General features: G+C 39.4%; 1 protein-coding gene across 7 annotated transcripts in view; it reads right to left on the bottom strand.

Annotated features, from left to right (window-relative positions):
* The window catches only part of CCDC91 (coiled-coil domain containing 91), a 366,740-nt gene extending 350,998 nt beyond the window's left edge, over positions 1-15,742 (bottom strand). Inside the window, exons 1-3 of one of the 7 annotated variants that reach the window (XM_050746728.1) lie at positions 10,737-10,925; positions 8,527-8,596; positions 8,250-8,362 (exon numbers count right to left, since the gene is read on the bottom strand). The gene's annotated coding sequence lies outside the window, so the exon portion shown is untranslated. Of the gene's footprint in view, positions 1-8,249; positions 8,363-8,526; positions 9,241-10,736; positions 10,926-15,528 lie in introns of those variants that run through there. The other 6 variants (XM_050746730.1, XM_050746736.1, XM_050746729.1 and 3 more) reach the window with 6 other exon arrangements.
* Between the last annotated feature and the right edge of the window lie 444 nt (positions 15,743-16,186).

The raw sequence follows: 16,186 nt of genomic DNA, 5'->3' as shown, positions 1-16,186 counted from the left end.
CCCAGATGGCATTTGTCAAAAGCAAACAAAGCCAACTGTTTAACATCAAGTTGCCTGAAGTATCAGTAACAGTTGGGGCAAACAACAAGCTGACCAGAATCTTAAAAGTAAAAGCTAGGTAATGAAATGTCAATAGGGGGTTTTGATAAGATCCAACATACTCCTTGAACTCCAGATGGCCAAGCTCATGCAAGTGCTCAGTAAAGAACTGAAAAGGCGACCTAAGCTTTGACTTCTTGCTACACTTTAAGCTCTGTACAAGTGGGAACTAAAAGCTAAAGCAGAGTTATAAACTGCCTGTCTAAGCATTGAAGGCATGCCCCATCATGCACACAGAGACCATCAGGAGACGCTGGGAGACTCATTGCTTCCAAGCATTAGAAAAATAACTGTCCAATCATTAGCTGTTCAGTACTAACCATGCAAAGACTTTGGTGGCCACACAGAAAAAGAATACAAAGTTTACATAAACAGTTCAGGAAAGTCACTATGCAAACAAATAACAAGAGCAGCAAACAAGAAGAAATCCTGATAAGCAGAATCTGATTTCCAGAGTTACCACATTAGGAATTATTTAATTATCTAATTTTCAACAAAAAAAAAATTGTGAGACATGCAAGAAACAAGAAAGGATGATCTATACAGAGAGAGAAAAAAGGCAGTTAATTGTCCCTAAGGAAGCCCAGACATTGGACTTATGAGACAAAGACACTAAAATGTTTTCTTTAAATATTTTATTAGATACGGTTTCAAATAGCTAAAGAAAATCGTATATGAAGTATAACAGTATCTCAGCAAATACAGATTATTAACCAAGAGACAGAGATTACAAAAAAAGAAACAAACATTGCGGGGTTAAAAAGTATAATAATTTAATTCAAAAATTCACTGGAAGAGTTCAACTGCACATTTGAGCTGGCACAAAAATCACTGAACTTGAAGACAGGTCAATTGAGATTATCCAGGCTAAGGAATGCAATGAAAAAAGAATGAAGAAAAATAAGCAGAGAATCAAAGACCTATATGAAACCATCAAGCATACCAACTTATGCATAAAAAGAGTACCAGAAAAAGAGGAGAAAAAGGAAGGGGCAGAAAGAATATTTGAAGAAACAATACGAGGAAACTCCTCTAATTTGATGAAAAGCATTAATCTATACATCTAAGAAGCTCAATAAACTCAAAGTAGGATAAAATTCAAGAGATCCACACTGTAACACATCATAACCAAATTTTCAAAAAATAAAACAATACTGAAAGCAACAAGAGAGAAGCAACTCATCACAAATACGGAATCATCAATAAGATTTCATATCTGATTTCTCATTAAAAACCATGGAGGCCAGAGGCAGTGGAAAGATACATTCAAATTCCTAAAAGAAAAAGACTGCCAACTAAGAATTCTAATTCCAGCAAAGCTATTCTTCAAATGTGAAGAAATTATGACTTTCTCAGATAAACAAAACCAAAGAGAGTGCATACTAGCACATCTTATCTACGAGAAATACTAATGTGGGTCCCTCAGGCTGAATTGAAAGGACACAGTATCCGCATCTACGTAAAGAAATTAAGAAACCTAGCAAAGATAATTACATAGGTAAATATAAAAGAGAATATAAATGTATGTGTGGTTGTGGTTCCTTTCTCCTATGTGATTTAAAAGACAGCTGCATAAATCTAGACTTATAAATCAGTGTTAATGGACACTGTATTAATGTAGAAAGATGTAACTTATGCAATAATAGCATGAAGAAGGGGAGGGAATATATAGGAACAAAATTTGTAAACTTAAATTTAGTTAGTATTAATCCATATAGATTGTTACAAAATAAGGTACTATTTGTAAGTCTCAGGACAACCACTAAGAAAATAACTCAGAGGGGGGCGGAGCAAGATGGCCGAATAGGAATAGCTCCAGTCTCCAACTCCCAGCTGAAGCGACACAGAAGACCGGTGATTTCTGCATTTTCAACTGAGGTACTGGGTTCATCTCACTAGGGAGTGCCGGACAATCGGTGCTGGTCAGCTGCTGCAGCCCGACCAGCAAGAGCTGAAGCAGGGCGAGGCATCGCATCACCTGGGAAGCGCAAGGGGGAAGGGAATCCCTTTTCCTAGCCAGGGGAACTGAGACACACAACACCTGGAAAATCGGGTACCTCCCACCCCAATACTGCCCTTTAAGCAAACGGGCACAACAGGAGAGTATATCCCACACCTGGCCGGGAGAGTCCCACGCCCACGGAGCCTCCCTCATTGCTAGCACAGCAGTCTGCGATCTAACCCCAAGGCAGCAGCCAGGCTGGGGGAGGGGCGCCCGCCATTGCTGAGGCTTAAGTAGGTAAACAAAGCCGCTGGGAAGCTCGAACTGGGTGGAGCTCACAGCAGCTCAAGGAAACCTGCCTGTCTCTGTAGACTCCACCTCTGGGGACAGGGTACACCTAAACAACAACAAAAGCAGCAGAAACCTCTGCAGACGCAAACGACTCTGCCTGACAGCTTTGAAGAGAGCAGTGGATCTTCCAACACGGAGGTTGAAATCTGAGAAGGGACAGACTGCCTGCTCAAGTGGGTCCCTGACCCCTGAGTAGCCTAACTGGGAGACATCCCCCACTAGGGGCAGACTGACACCCCACACCTCACAGGGTGGAGTACACCCCTGAGAGGAAGCTTCCAGAGCAAGAATCAGACAGGTACACTCGCTGTTCAGAAATATTCTATCTTCTGCAGCCTCTGCTGCTGATGCCCAGGCAAACAGGGTCTGGAGTGGACCTCAAGCAATCTCCAACAGACCTACAGCTAAGGGTCCTGACTGTTAGAAAGAAAACTATCAAACAGGAAGGACACCTACACCAAAACCCCATCAGTACGTCACCATCATCAAAGACCAGAGGCAGATAAAACCACAAAGATGGGGAAAAAGCAGAGCAGAAAAGCTGGAAATTCAAAAATCAAAGCACATCTCCCCCGGCAAAGCAGCGCAGCTCATCGCCAGCAAAGGATCAAAGCTGGACGGAGAATGACTTTGACGAGATGAGAGAAGAAGGCTTCAGTCCATCAAACTTCTCAGAGCTAAAGGAGGAATTACGTATCCAGCACAAAGACACTAAAAATCTTGAAAAAAAAAGTGGAAGAATTGATAGCTAGAGTAATTAATGCAGAGAAGGTCATAAACGAAATGAAAGAGATGAAAACCATGACACGAGACATACGTGACAAATGCACAAGCTTCAGTAACCGACTCGATCAACTGGAAGAAAGAGTTTCAGCGATTGAGGATCAAATGAGTGAAATCAAGCGAGAAGAGAAACCAAAAGAAAAAAGAAGAAAAAGAAATGAACAAAGCCTGCAAGAAGTATGGGATTACGTAAAAAGACCAAATCTACGTCTGATTGGGGTGCCTGAAAGTGAGGGGGAAAATAGAACCAAGTTGGAAAACACTCTTCAGGATATCATCCAGGAGAACTTCCCCAACCTAGTAGGGCAGGCCAACATTCAAATCCAGGAAATACAGAGAACGCCACAAAGATACTCCTCGAGAAGGGCAAATCCAAGACACATAATTGCCAGATTCACCAAAGTTGAAATGAAGGAAAAAATCTTAAGGGCAGCCAGAGAGAAAGGTCGGGTTACCCACAAAGGGAAGCCCATCAGACTAACAGCAGATCTCTCGGCAGAAACTCTAAAAGTCAGAAGAGAGTGGGGGCCAATATTCAACATTCTTAAAGAAAAGAATTTTCAACCCAGAATTTCATATCCAGCCAAACTAAGTTTCATAAGTGAAGGAGAAATAAAATCCTTTACAGATAAGCAAATGCTTAGAGATTTTGTCACCACTAGGGCTGCCTTACAAGAGACCCTGAAGGAAGCACTAAACATGGAAAGGAACAACCGGTACCAGCCATTGCAAAAACATGCCAAAATGTAAAGACCATTTAAGCTAGGAAGAAACTGCATCAACTAACGAGCAAAATAACCAGTTAATATCATAATGGCAGGATCAAGTTCACACATAACAATATTAACCTTAAATGTAAATGGACTAAATGCTCCAATTAAAAGACACAGACTGTCAAACTGGATAGAGAGTCAAGACCCATCAGTCTGCTGTATTCAGGAGACCCATCTCACATGCAGAGACATACATAAGCTCAAAATAAAGGGATGGAGGAAGATTTACCAAGCAAATGGAGAACAAAAAAAAGCAGGGGTTGCAATACTAGTCTCTGATAAAACAGACTTTAAACCATCAAAGATCAAAAGAGACAAAGAAGGCCATTACATAATGGTAAAGGGATCAATTCAACAGGAAGAGCTAACTATCCTAAATATATATGCACCCAATACAGGAGCACCCAGATTCATAAAGCAAGTCCTTAGAGACTTACAAAGAGACTTAGACTCCCATATAATAATAATGGGAGACTTCAACACTCCACTGTCAACATTAGACAGATCAACGAGAAAGAAAGTTAACAAGGATATCCAGGAATTGAACTCATCTCTGCAGCAAGCAGACCTAATAGACATCTATAGAACTCTCCACCCCAAATCAACAGAATATACATTCTTCTCAGCACCACATGGTACTTATTCCAAAATGGACCACATGATTGGAAATAAAGCACTCCCCAGCAAATGCAAAAGAACAGAAATTATAACACACTGTCTCTCAGACCACAGTGCAATCAAGCTAGAACTCAGGACTAAGAAACTCAATCAAAACCGCTCAACTACATGGAAACTGAACAACCTGCTCCTGAATGACTACTGGGTACATAACGAAATGAAGGCAGAAATAAAGATGTTCTTTGAAACCAATCAGAACAAAGATACAACATACCAGAATCTCTGGGACACATTTAAAGCAGTGTGTAGAGGGAAATTTATAGCACTAAATGCCCACAAGAGAAAGCAGGAAAGATCTAAAATTGACACTCTAACATCACAATTAAAAGAACTAGAGAAGCAAGAGCAAACGCATTCAAAAGCTAGCAGAAGGCAAGAAATAACTAAGATCAGAGCAGAACTGAAGGAGATAGAGACACAAAAAACCCTGCAAAAAATCAATGAATCCAGGAGTTGGTTTTTTGAAAAGATCAACAAAATTGACAGACTGCTAGCAAGACTAATAAAGAAGAAAAGAGAGAAGAATCAAAGAGATGCAATAAAAAATGATAAAGGGGATATCACCACCGACCCCACAGAAATACAAACTACCATCAGAGAATACTATAAACACCTCTACACAAATAAACTAGAAAATCTAGAAGAAATGGATAATTTCCTAGACACTTACACTCTTCCAAGACTAAACCAGGAAGAAGTTCAATCCCTGAATAACAGGCTCTGAAATTGAGGCAATAATTAATAGTCTACCAACCAAAAAAAGTCCAGGACCAGATGGATTCACAGCTGAATTCTACCAGAGGTACAAGGAGGAGCTGGTACCATTCCTTCTGAAACTATTCCAATCAATAGAAAAAGAGGGAATCCTCCCTAACTCATTTTATGAGGCCAACATCATCCTGATACCAAAGCCTGGCAGAGACACAACAAAAAAAGAGAATTTTCGACCAATATCCCTGATGAACATCAATGCAAAAATCCTCAATAAAATACTGGCAAACCGGATTCAGCAGCACATCAAAAAGCTTATCCACCATAATCAAGTGGGCTTCATCCCTGGGATGCAAGGCTGGTTCAACATTCGCAAATCAATAAACATAATCCAGCATATAAGCAGCACCAAAGACAAAAACCACAGGATTATCTCAATAGATGCAGAAAAGGCTTTTGACAAAATTCAACAGCCTTTCATGCTAAAAACTCTCAATAAATTCGGTATTGATGGAACGTACCTCAAAATAATAAGAGCTATTTATGACAAACCCACAGCCAATATCATACTGAATGGGCAAAAACTGGAAAAATTCCCTTTGAAAACTGGCACAAGACAGGGATGCCCTCTCTCACCACTCCTAGTCAACATAGTGTTGGAAGTTCTGGCTAGGGCAATCAGGCAAGAGAAAGAAATCAAGGGTATTCAGTTAGGAAAAGAAGAAGTCAAACTGTCCCTCTTTGCAGATGACATAATTGTATATTTAGAAAACCCCATTGTCTCAGCCCAAAATCTCCTTAAGCTGATAAGCAACTTCAGCAAAGTCTCAGGATACAAAATTAATGTGCAAAAATCACAAGCATTCTTATACACCAGTAACAGACAAACAGAGAGCCAAATCAGGAATGAACTTCCATTCACAATTGCTTCAAAGAGAATAAAATACCTAGGAATCCAACTTGCAAGGGATGTAAAGGACCTCTTCAAGGAGAACTACAAACCTCTGCTCAGTGAAATAAAAGAGGACACAATGGAAGAACATACCATGCTCATGGATAGGAAGAATCAATATCGTGAAAATGGTCATACTGCCCAAGGTAATTTGTAGATTCAATGCCATCCCCATCAAGCTACCAATGAGTTTCTTCACAGAATTGGAAAAAACCGCTTTAAAGTTCATATGGAATCAAAAAAGGGCCCGCACATCCAAGACAATCCTAAGTCAAAAGAACAAAGCTGGAGGCATCACGCTACCTGACTTCAAACTATACTACAAGGCTACAGTAACCAAAACAGCATGGTACTGGTACCAAAACAGAGATATAGACCAATGGAACAGAACAGAGTCCTCAGAAATAATACCACACATCTACAGCCATCTGAGCTTTGACAAACCTGAGAAAAACAAGAAATGGGGAAAGGATTCCCTATTTAATAAATGGTGCTGGGAAAATTGGCTAGCTATAAGTAGAAAGCTGAAACTGGATCCTTTCCTTACTCCTTATACGAAAATTAATTCAAGATGGATTAGAGACTTAAATGTTAGACCTAATACCATAAAAACCCTAGAAGAAAACCTAGGCAATACCATTCAGGACATAGGCATGGGCAAAGACTTCATGTCTAAAACACCAAAAGCAACGGCAGCAAAAGCCAAAATTGACAAATGGGATCTCATTAAACTAAAGAGCTTCTGCACAGCAAAAGAAAGTACCATCAGAGTGAACAGGCAACCTACAGAATGGGAGAAAATTTTTGCAATCTACTCATCCGACAAAGGGCTAATATCCAGAACCTATAAAGAACTCAAACAAATTTACAAGAAAAAAACAAACAACCCCATCAAAAAGTGGGCAAAGGATATGAACAGACATTTCTCAAAAGAAGACATTCATACAGCCAACAGACACATGAAAAAATGCTCATCATCACTGGCCATCAGAGAAATGCAAATCAAAACCACAATGAGATACCATCTCACACCAGTTAGAATGGCGATCATTAAAAAGTCAGGAAACAACAGGTGCTGGAGAGGATGTGGAGAAATAGGAACACTTTTACACTGTTGGTGGGATTGTCAACTAGTTCAACCATTATGGAAAACAGTATGGTGATTCCTCAAGGATCTAGAACTAGATGTACCATACGACCCAGCCATCCCATTACTGGGTATATACCCAAAGGATTATAAATCATGCTGCTATAAAGACACATGCACACGTATGTTTATTGCGGCACTATTCACAATAGCAAAGACTTGGAATCAACCCAAATGTCCATTAGTGACAGACTGGATTAAGAAAATGTGGCACATATACACCATGGAATACTATGCAGCCATAAAAAAGGATGAGTTTGTGTCCTTTGTAGGGACGTGGATGCAGCTGGAAACCATCATTCTTAGCAAACTATCACAAGAACAGAAAACCAAACACCGCATGTTCTCACTCATAGGTGGGAACTGAACAGTGAGATCACTTGGACTCGGGAAGGGGAACATCACACACCGGGGCCTATCGTGGGGAGGGGGGAGTGGGGAGGGATGGCATTGGGAGTTATACCTGATGTAAATGACGAGTTGATGGGTGCTGACGAGTTGATGGGTGCAGCACACCAACATGGCACAAGTATACATATGTAACAAACCTGCACGTTATGCACGTGTACCCTAGAACTTAAAGTATAATAATAATAATAATAATTAATTAATAAATAAATAAAATAACTCAAAAAATATTTAGTAAAGGAAACATCAGAGCTGGGTGCAGTGGCTCACAACTGTATTCCCAGCACTTGGGAGGCCAAGGCAAGAGGATCACTTGCAACCAGGAGTTCAAGACCAGCCAGGCAACAGAGTGAGAATCTGTCTCTACAAAAAATAAAAAAAATATCCAGACATGGTGGCACACACCTGTAGTCCTAGCTACTAGGGAGGCTGAGGCAGGAGAATCACTTGAGCCAAGGAGCTGGAGGCTGCAGTGAGTATGATGGTGCCAGTACACTTCGGCTTAGGTGACTCAGTCTCTTAAAAAATAAAAATAAAAAAAAAGAAACATCAAGGAAATTAAAATGGTATATTAGAAAATATATACTTAATACAGAAAAGGCAGAGAAAGCAATAACATAGTAATTAAGGAATGACAAAAAATTACTTGATATACAGAAAAAATAGCAAAATGACAGGTTACCTTAAGTGTTAGTAAATACATTAATTGTAAATGGATTGAACACTCCACTCATAAGTCATAAATTCCTGGACTGAATAAAAAGAGAAATTAACAAATTTCTTCTGCATAACCAACAAGAGACAAAACTTAAAATATCTAAACATCTCATGAAAACTATCACCATTTATTAAACATTCTTCTCATTCAGCAAAATGGAAAATAGGTATTCATTTCAACTTGTCTTCTGATTCGGGGTGGCCCATTTAATGCCATTCAGCTTTCACAGGCTTATTTTGTTTTTCATGCCCAGTTTGGGCAAACTAAACAAAAGGTCTAACCTAATTTTAAGTTGTCTGTATAAAATTCATAATTAAAATAATACTTAATCTCATTTTTAATCACTATCTTTTACTGATGTCTAAGCATGTTGATTTTAAATAATATTCATGTAAGCCCGTCTGTCAGTGAAGCGTATTCATAAATTAATGGATCTTGCATAACACTGCAGCACTGTCTTTACTACAATTGCAGAAGTTCTGAACTCTCATAAAATGTAAGCAGCTTTTTAAAATGATTATGTAGACCTACTCTTTAACCACAGGTCTGAACATAATAAAAAACGTAGGAGATGGTAGACACAGAAAAGTCAGCCTTCTCTGAATACACGGAAAAAGTGATTTCATACTTCGCAAACTAATTATTTCATTCACCTAGTCCATGTTGAAAAGTAAATACCAAATTGTACATATCCTTCTAAGGAAAATAAATTATTTTACTAGAATTATAACAGAGCTCATTTTATAAAGTAATTAACATTACTTTTTATCCCATTTATTAAACCTATAACTACAAAATTTCTCATATTTCAAAATAAATTGTTGTATCCTCTACTAGTCACAGTAGATACGGTCCTAATTATTTAAGTAAAATTGGATAGCATATAGCCAACAATAATCTTTGTGCCACTTAGGAAATAAGAATAGATTTAAGAGGACATAAATTTGGATAAACATTTCAGAAGTACTGATAACATCTCATGCTAATTTGTTAATCTGCTTAGTAAAGTTGTTAGCATTAAAATTAATATATTCAAAACAAACATAATATATACAAAATACCTAAAACAACATAATACTCATAGTATAGCCTATGAATAAAAGCACAGATTCAGGAAGACATGTGAGCAAACTCAAGCTCTACCGCTTACTGTTAATACAAACTTAGGTAAGTTTGCTCACTTGGAGACTCGGTTTCCTTTGTCTATGAAATGGAAAAAATGTTACTACCAAAAAGTAGCAGTTGGAATTCAATAAAACGACATACATAAAGGGTTTTACATGATGCTAGGCACAAAGATTTCCATAATTCTTAATCAAAAGAAGAGCACAGGTGATATATTACATTATACATCATTCATCAGGAATTCTGTGTAGATCAGTAGAAACAAAATAGTACAGGCAGAAAAGTCATTTAATGATTACAGACTCTAAACCTCTTAAAAAATGGTTTGAACTAGACCAATCTCTAAGGAACTGTTTCTGAAACTCAAAGATTCTACCTTAAAGTGATGCCCAAAAAGCCAATGATACTGACTCCAAATTTCTTACAATAGCCTAAAGAACAAATTTCAAGAACACCAAACAGAGGCAGTGGACAGTAAGAACCTGAAAATATATATATACTAGTGATAATCATACTTTTATAAATTACTTTGAAAAATTATCAGAGTTAAGCACAAATATTTAATGTTAATTTCAACAGCGAAAACTGAAATACAATTTTACTATTTAACAAAAAGAAAATCATTAAATGACAGGCATATCCATATAACACAATAACCCACAACCATTACAAATCAAGTTCTCAAAATAATTCATGATGTACTCACAATGTGATTCTGAGTGAAAAGGGCAAAATATAAAACAATATTAACAATTTCGTCTTTAAAATATGTTTGCAAAAGAAAAGACTGAAACAAAAGCTACCACAATGTTTGCAGCAGTTACCTCAGATTACTGAAAATGGGGTAACTTTTTAAATAGTCTTCCTTCATTTCCAACTTTCTACTATAATCAACTATCATGTTCACAATCAAAAAAAGCAATACAACATCCATTTATGATTAAATTTTAAAGCTCTAAGCAGGAGTTAAAGAGAACTTCCTCAGCTGGGTCAAAATGATATCCATAAAAAACTTACAGCTAACTACTCAATGGTAAAAGACAACATACATTCTCTACTAAGATGAAGAGCAATGCAAGGATCTGCGCTGATCTGACTTGTTCTAGTTAATATTAGTAGAGGTCCTAGCCAGTGCAGAGAGACAAGAAAACAAAATAAAACGCAAACAAATGAGAAAAAGTGAAATAAAGCTGTCTCTACTAGCAGACAGCAGTAGCTACGAAAGTTACTAGAACTAATTTGTGAGTTTAACAAGGTTGTAAAATTCAAAAATTCAAGATCAATATTAAAATATTGATTCACGTACATAAATAATTGGAAATTTAAAAATTTTTAAAGGTTACCATTTACAACAGCACCAAATAATGTAAAACATTGAGATACAAACGTAACAAAATATGTGCAACATTTTTATGCTAAAAACTTAAAAACAGAGAAGTCAAAGACCAAATAAATGTAGAAAGGTTGTTTCATTGTTTTCTCTCTTGAAAGAGGCTCTCACTCTGTTGCAGAGGCTAGAGTGCAGTGGCATGATCATATCTCACTGCAGCCTCGACCTCCCAGACTCAATCAATCCTCCCATCTCAGCCTTCCAAGTAGCTGGGACTACAGGTGCACGGCAACACATCCAGTTAATTTTTCTAATTTTTGTAGAGATGGGGTTTTGCCCTGTTGCCCAGGCTGCTCTTGAACTCCTGGGCTCAAGCGATCCTCCCACCTTGACCTCCCAAAGTGCTGGGATTACAAGTATGAGCCACAGCACTGGGGCAGGAAAGGTATTTTATTAACGGATTAGAAAACATTTTTAAGATGTCAACTGTCCCCAAATTGATCTATAACTTCAATGCAATCCTACTAAAAATTCCACAATGCTTTTATATAGAAATAAAGAGATTCTAAAATGTACATGGAAAGAAAAAGAAAGAACTCGAATACTCAAAAATTTTTGAAAAATAACAACAAAGTTGGAGGACTCAGGCTTTTTGACTTCAAGGTACAATATAACGCTACCATAAAAAGGACTGAGGTTTTGGCCAAAGAGACACACAAAACAATAGAACAAAATAGAGTCCACAAAGCAATTCACACAAACATAGTCAACTGATTTTTGACAAGGCAAGCCAAGGGAATTTAACAAAGAAAAGATAGTAAGAATAGTCTTTTCAACAGATGGTGCTGCAAGACTGGGGCATTCATACACACACACACATACACAGAGAGAGAGAGAGAGAGAGAGAGAGTCAGTCTTGATCCCTACCTCACACTACATGCAAAAATTAACAAGAAATTGGTCACAGACCTAAATCTAAAATCTAAAGCTATAAAAGTTCTGGAAGAAAACATAAGAAAAAAAATCTTTGCAACCTTGAATTAGGCAAAATTTCTCATGACAAAAAAGCACAAATCATAAGAGAAAAAAACTGATAAACTGTACTTCATCAAAATTTAAAACTTCTGTTCTTTGAAAGATACTGTTAAGAAAATGAAAGGACAAACTACAGACTCAAAGGAAACACTGTGAACATACATATGACAATGAATTTGTATCCAGACTGTATAAAACACTTGCAAACCAATAATGAACAACCCTATTAAAAATGAACAAAAGATTTCAGCAAACATTCAATCAAAGAAGATAAACAGATGGCAAAAAAATTGCACAGGAAAAGATGCTCAATATGTTAGAAGAAAAATTCATATTAAAACATAAATGAGTTTTCACTAAATGCATATTAGAACAGCTAACATTAAAAATAAAATGACAAGTGCTGACCAGAATGTGGAGCAACTGGAACATCAAACGTCACCTGTTGGAATGCAAAATGAAACAGCTACCTTGGAAAACAGTTTGGTAATTTCTTTCTTTCTTTTTTTTTTTTTGTTTTTTTTTTTTTTTTTTTTTTGAGTTTCACTCTGTCACCAGCCTGGAGTGCAGTGGCATGATCTCGGCTCATTCTAACCTCTGACTCCCTGGTTCAAGCAATTCTCCTGCCTCAGCATCCTGAGTAGCTGGGATTATAGGCACACGCAACCATACCTGGCTAATTTTGTATTTTTAGTAGAGATGGGGTTTCACCATGTTGACCAGGATGGTCTCGATCTCCTGACCTCATAATCTGCCCACCTAGGCCTCCCAAAGTGCTGGGATTACAGGTCTGAGCCACCGCGTGCAGCCAGTAATCTCTTAAAAGGTTAAACATGCACTTGCACATGGCCCAAGAATTCCATTCCTAGATGTTTAACCAAAAGAAATGAAAACGTATGTCTACACAAAGACCTGTACCCTAATGTACAAAGAACAGCACATGAATGTTTATAGTAGCTTCATTCCTAAATGCCAAAAATTGTTCATCAAATGGCAAATAAACATATTATGATATATTCACACAATGAAATACTACTCAGCTGTAAAAAACAACCAAGCATCAACATGGATGAATCAAAGCATTAAGTGAAAGAAACCTGAAACAAAAGGCTACATACTGTATGATTCCATTTACATAACATACTAGAAGAGACAAAGCTATACATAGAGACAGAGAACAGATCAGTGGTTGCTAGGACCTATGAGTGAGGGGAGGAAACTTTCTAGAATGATGGGAATGTTATTTGTTTGGATTGTGGCAGTGGTTCCATTACCATATGCATTTGTCAGACTTTATACAGCAATATAATAAAAATTATTTTTTACTTATAAATCATACCTCAATAAACCTTAATTTTTTTTTTTTTTTTTTTTTAAAGCAACACACGCCCTTTTGAAAAATAAGGATCAATTTAAATGAGCTAAACCAAGCTTACTGGGTATGGGAATATGGCAGGGAGGAACAGTAAGGAGACCAAAAATCCTTAAAATACTGGAAATCTAAAATATTAATTTATCATTAGTAAATAAGAAACAGATATACATAAACACAAAGAGTTAATCTAAAGAGAGATGCCTTTTTCAATTAAGTGCTCATTGTTTGGACAGAAAACAAGAACATCTGATAAACTTTCAAGGAAGATTAAAAAACACAAGGAACAGGTTGATAAAGGAGTGCCATAATTATAACCCAGAGTTTGGGAACAACTTATCTAAAACATTCCCCTTCCATTTTACTTAATGGAACCAGTCTTATCCACTCATCCACCCCACTCCACTCCCACCCCGTCTTCTACTATCTTCATTCATAACAATCATATGTAATGCATACATCTTACACATATAGATAGGAGTACAACATAAAATGCCTGTCACACAAAATTCCTATTTGTCCATTTAAGCTTCAGACAAGCTCATTGTTAAACGTCTTTTTTCTCTTTTTTAATGCCACCCAAAAACAAAGTGATGTCCCTCTGGGATGATTTTCTGCAGTTTCTTTTGTCTGCTATTAAGTACTAAGATGATCAAAATAAACAAAAATGTCTCAGAAGTTTTGAGTGGATCACTCCAAGAAGAAGCTACATTTTTCCATTTAATAAAAGAGGTAAGTTGTAACTTTCATCACTTTGTTTTCTTTATGTTTATTCCATTGGGCTTATACTGTTGCTAGGAAACCAGTTCAGAAGATTTCCCAGCCCACAGAACACCCTCCTAGGCAGCCTGGAGGATACCAAACTTCGTAACCAAGGCAATTCTCTACCACACAGTTTACTGGTTAGCCAGCACCACGCAGGTGCACTCTGCCCGGCATGCCCCTTATTACATTTACCTAACAGGTACAGACAGTATAACCAATCCCCTCAACGCAACCGAAATTGCAGCAGAGGGCAATCAGGTGATCCTGAAGTGTAGAACTCTCCGACAGCAGAGAACACAACAGCGAATTTGTTGTCAGTCCCTGTCACCCCACCCAACTAAATATTGTGGGGGGGTTTTGCCTTAAATTGTGAAGTGAAATGTCAGCCCACTCCAATAACTCCACCACGCAACATGCAAACTGCTTCCAAAAACCATCATCCAACTCCCATTCGGATTAACATTTGGAGAGAAAGGTGGCAACAGTATTCGCACAGCTGAGAGGGGCGGGAAGGAAAGAGAATTCGGAAGGGGCCGCTGAGTCACCTAAAATTGTGACCAAGACTTCACCCTCCAGGAAATCAAGCTCTGCCCCAACTCTCATCAGGGAAGCAAGTGAGAGTAGCAGCAACAACATCATCCTACCAAAAAAACACTCAGCGCAGCTTTTAATAGGGTTCCACTCCTTAAAGTGAAGCCAAAAATAGGTTTCATGTCCAAAGCTTTCCTCCGCAGCTGGCGACACGCGCAGATGGAGGAAATATCTTTATTGTTGGGAAAGGGAGGCGCGCTAACGGGGATAAAGGATACCTCACCACTTGGCAAAGTTACTGGCTCCTAGCTTGACCCTGAAATGCCCCTTTTATTGCAACATGTGGCCCAAGAAACTCTAAGGAAATGTGGCTGGCGGACGCTGTAGAGCTTCTACCCCGGTGTACTTGGCAAAGTAAAAGGGGATACAGAAACCAGGCGCGTTCTGTGAGATCTAAGCAAGAATCAAGGTCTCCGTTCGATAGGCGCTTCGGTGACACAATAATCACGTGTTCGTGGGCGTAGACCTTCGAAAACACTCGATTCTGGGACGTGCAGGTACCGGTACCTACCGGCCAGCGCAGGAACGAGTGGGCACTCCCAGCCCCGGGAGCTGGCTCCGTTCCTGTGGGAGGTTGGTCACGCCCCCTGAATCCCGGTCGCTGCGACAGCCAAGGGCGAGGCCGGAGCAGGCGGGCTGCAGGCGGCGGAAATTCGGCCGCGCTCCTCCTCCGGGTGGGGCGCTCTCCGCCCGCCTCGCGCGTCCCCGACCCCAAGACCCAGGCCCCGGAAGGCGAACGTTCACTTACCTGCTCCCCTCTCTCGCTCTCCGCTGCCGCCGCTGCGCCGCTCACCCACGCTGCCCTGTGAGCCACCCCCAGCACACAGACCCTACGCGTACACCCGAGGCACGGCCCCAGGCCCTTGAGGTGAGACCGCGGCCCAGTCACACAGGTTGAAGTAGCCCACGCACCACCCGGCTTCGAACACCTCTGCCCCCGGAAGTTGATTTCCGGCAAAGCCCGCCCAACCCAGCGCCCGTCACTCAACGTAAACACGCGCGTCACGTGGCCCCAGGCTGAGACCAGGGTCGGGGCCCCATGTTCAGAGCCCTGCCACCCCAGCTTGAGCATGGTCTTAGGAGAGTTGCCCTGTGAAAAGGAGTGACTTTGCCTTGCTCCTTCCCAGTCTACCTCCTGTTAGTTACGCTTTCTCATTCCTCTTGAGTAGCAGGCCCTGTTTCTCCACCTAATCCCTGCAAATAAACCGTCCCCCAAATCAAAATGAGTTCCATCCGGAACTTTGTAGGATTGGTCCTAAGAAGATCCCGCCGAATCTCTTCACCACTTCCAAGCAGAGTAGAGTAAACACGGGGACTAAGCAAAGTGACTGACGTGTAGTAAGTGCTCAAGAAATGGATGTTGACTAGATGCTACCTCTCACCTTTGCCTATCTGAACTCTCAAGC

The sequence above is a fragment of the Macaca thibetana genome, chromosome 11, assembly GCF_024542745.1.
Source record: "Macaca thibetana thibetana isolate TM-01 chromosome 11, ASM2454274v1, whole genome shotgun sequence".
NCBI classification, from domain to species: domain Eukaryota; kingdom Metazoa; phylum Chordata; class Mammalia; order Primates; family Cercopithecidae; genus Macaca; species Macaca thibetana.
Note: the sequence above shows the minus strand (reverse complement) of the source record. Positions and strands in the feature narration are given on the sequence as shown.